At 43.8% G+C, this 3,826-nt stretch overlaps 1 pseudogene; it reads right to left on the bottom strand.

Annotated features, from left to right (window-relative positions):
- Window positions 1-522: 522 nt before the first annotated feature.
- On the bottom strand, window positions 523-1,360 carry LOC150020739 (ornithine decarboxylase pseudogene; annotated as a pseudogene).
- Window positions 1,361-3,826: the final 2,466 nt, after the last annotated feature.

The raw sequence follows: 3,826 nt of genomic DNA on the forward strand, positions 1-3,826 counted from the left end.
TACCTCAGAATAAAAGGTAAAAGTAGTGAATAAAATATGACTATTGTGAGAAAGGAAATCAAACTAAGTTCCTCTATTTAATCTGGCAATTGAAGTTGGATAATCTTCCAAGAATAAGGAGCAGAGAGTACAGCAAGTCTTAAGATTTATTGCTGTGGAGTAAACTAGCAATGGGGTCTTTTTTGTTTTTATTTTTTAATTTTCAAGGTACTTTATTTTTAAAACAGGTCACAACACTAAACGTCTGGCCCATTCTGCCAATGTACAAGCTACAAATGCTTGTTTGGCAGTAGAGGGGCACTCTTTAGTAGCATTTGAAAACTGAGAAAAATCCATATAAAACAAATATTCAAAATTTCCATAGGAACACAGATCAGTGTGACCCCGTCTCCTAGCCTTCCATAGTGTTCCATCTGTGCCAACCCTACTTACAAAGACATTTCCAAAACTAGCAATAATTAAGTGGTCCCCTCCAATCCCCTGACTCAAGCTACCCTCGCAGTGACAGCTACAGAACGGCATCTACACGTTAATACGTGCTGAAGCACAGCCTGCCGGGGGGCGCTCCATCCTGCTCTCCCAGGTACAGGACACTGACAGGGCACCAACCTCCTGCTCCTCCACGGCGGGTGGGAAGCTGTGGCTCTGGACTTGCTGCATCAGTTGCCATGTCGGCCCGGACATCACGTAGTAGATAGTCGGCCTCTGGAATCCACTGAACATGGAAGCAGCAGCGATGGTGTAAACACCCTTGTTTTCAAAGAGTAACCAGTCCTCAACCTGCATCTCGGTCAAGGCACAGTGCTCTACGATGCGATCGAGGTCATGTGGGTCCCCATATGCTGGATGAATAGTACTGCTCATCTGATTTGGGCCTCTTCTGCAGAAGGGGCTTCACATGTGCATGATCATAGAGGGTGCAATTAAATGATCCATATACTCCATCATTCACATAATACATAAAGGTTTTTTAACGGGCTCATCTTCATCTTCAGAGCCTGTCTGTTCCTTTAGTACCAGTTTTTTTGGCAATGATATTAACTGCAAGTGTGAAAGCTGATGCAACATAGTATCTGCCTGGCTCCGCTATGACTGTCACTCCTGAGTCGGGTGGAAAATATTTGTCCAGGGCTGGGTTGATGACACTGGCAATCTCTTCATATTTAAGCTTTACATCCTCAGAGCCAGGAAAGCCACCACCAATATCCAGCAGATACATGTTGAAACCAATCTCAGTTCCCATGTTGAAGACACAGTGGGCATCAGAGGTGGCCTGCACGAAGGTCTCGGGATCAGTGCAGCTGCTTCCCAGCACTGAGGAACCAGATGAGGCTGAAAAGTCATTAACATATATTGGCATGATCTAGTTGTTTCTATGACTTTCTCTACCAAGCATTCACCACTACTGAAGGACAATCAGAAAAACATATTTGTATTGATATAAGAAAAGTTTATGGCATGGTGAACATACTAGAAATGCATACAGGAGCCTGCAGCCCATCACTTCCTTCCATATCTGATACCATGTTCCATCTAGTGTGTGAGGCAGTCTTACATAAATATGTACATCCCAGCCTGCACATCCAATCTCAGCCCTCATCCTTTCAATAAGCACCTGTAGCAAACTTCCTCATAACTAGGGTGATACACATCTGTGTCACTGTCAAGCTCAGGAGGATAGACGTGGGGGACAGGACTAGGAAGGGCCTGGAAGCAGGATCGGCTGTTTGGATAAAAGAATTCCAGAAGCCTACACCCTGAAAACTAATTTCAGAATGAACCCTTATAGATTCATCATCCTATGCACGTGAGTCATTATGGCTGTCTGTGTTTAATGGTGGTGATCTACAAGGAAGTATGTTAAGATACTATGAGTTGTAAATAACAACAAACAAACAAAAACTTCCCATGATGAATTTACCACAAAAGAAAAAAGATAAAAAAGTCATTGACTCAAAAACCTGAGTAGTTCAAGGATAGAATTAGAGGAAGTTTTATCTAAAGTTCAAATGGGTTATCCGTTTGAAGCTTTGCTGGCTTGGGGCTGGTTCCATTCTCAGGTGAGACTTTCACAGGGCTCATGCTTCCTCATTTAAAGAGCTTGGGAAAGCATAAGTTCAATGCCCTGATCTCTCCACCAAAGAATAAAATAATGTTGAGAATCCTAAGTGACCTAATCAGTTATATATCCTTCTTGAATCAAGCTCTCTCTCTGGTATCAAAGACACACCTGTTTGACACAATCAGAACTACTCATGGAGAAGAGGGCATGCTCAGTCCCAACAAAGAGAAACTGAGTCAGTACCCTTCATAAAAATAGAACGTGACATATATAATATATACAGAAAATTTTTTTCTATATTTATAGTGTTACAAAGAATCATTTGCACTTTTTTCTTACTGTGTGAGCACAGAATAGGAGTTTAAAATAATATAAGACAACATACATAAAACAATTTTTCCAATGCTTAAAATCCAGAAGATTTTAGACATCTATTTTGGAAGTAAATCTTGCTTTTATACATTTAGAAAACATAGCATCTGGCCTTAAGTAAATCACTTGTCTGGGGACAAAGTGAAGGGAGAGGAAAACTCATTGGTGAGGGGAAAAAAAACAAGATGGCCTCCAGCAATAATACAGTAATACTTTCTCCAACAGTCCCCATTCCTTCAAATCTGTGGCTTTTGTAGATTCAACTTTTTCAAATGGCAGATAATGTTTATGAACTTTCTGTAATCTCCTCCTAGAAAGTTTTATTCATTTCTTTGACTAAGCTGTTTTTCTAGGCTTTAGACCTAAGGTGAGTAGCCCGTTGTCACCATGCCCTTCTCAGGGCAATATTGCTAAATTTGTCTCTTAATACTCAAACCTTGGTCAGGCAGTACCAAGACACTCCAAGTGGACCATGCAGGTGTCAACAGCATTCCTGTCTGTTCCCAGTATGTAACAGAAGCTCTGCCAGCACCTGGTGATCATGGTCAGTTATACCTAGCAAGATGTTGACTCCTCTTCTTGCTTTCTTGGCACAAGGAGCTGGGGAGTGGATCCTTGGAGCTCCTCACATTGTTCATCTGGAAGTGAGACTCTCAACATGTGCTATTAACCATCTTCTAAAACTCTGGCAAACCCTGAGTCTCACTTTGCTGCTACTCCAGCTTTGCTGAGCATTGTGATAATTGCACTCACCTGTATTCTGACAGTTTCGCCTTGCCACCTGGCCTCTATTATTTCCAGTTGTTCTCATCTCCATTGCAGTTGACAAACCCAGGCCTGTGAAAGCTTAGCCTACTGTCAGCCTTGGCCTCGAAAGGAGAGCCTTCACTGAAATTAGTGATGTGAGGCCTGCCCATCAGCCTGTTTCTCTGGGTCATTGGGGGGAACTGAATCCTCGGGGGGCAGAGGGGTGGCAGTTATAGCCATGCAAAGTATATCGTCGGCAGCCGTCCGTCTCGAGAGACGATGGTGTAGCTTCTTAAGAGTCTATCTGCACCGCCGAGAATGGCTGTGCAGTCCGACTCGGGAGTGACACGGTATCTGTCTCCTCCCGTGTTGAATCGACATCTTGCGATGATGCTGGAGTGTCCTCTCCAGTGAAGCTGAAGCTACAGAGCCTGGGCAGGGTGATATGGAGGGTCTGCTGTTGCCCATGCAGCAGATCCCCCCTCTCTTTGCAGCTGAAGGATCCAAGGGAAAGACGGAGTCAATACAGCTTGGCTTCAGGTGCGCCGCAGGAGTTGCCGGTGTTGACCACAATGTCAAACCGCCTTAGGGACTCCGGCTCCGGATTTTCTGTCGGGGTTTACTCCCTTAGCCTTTCCCCTGAAG

The sequence above is a fragment of the Furipterus horrens genome, unplaced genomic scaffold (genome assembly GCF_987537825.1).
Source record: "Furipterus horrens unplaced genomic scaffold, mFurHor1.1.pri manual_scaffold_1, whole genome shotgun sequence".
Lineage (NCBI taxonomy): Eukaryota > Metazoa > Chordata > Mammalia > Chiroptera > Furipteridae > Furipterus > Furipterus horrens.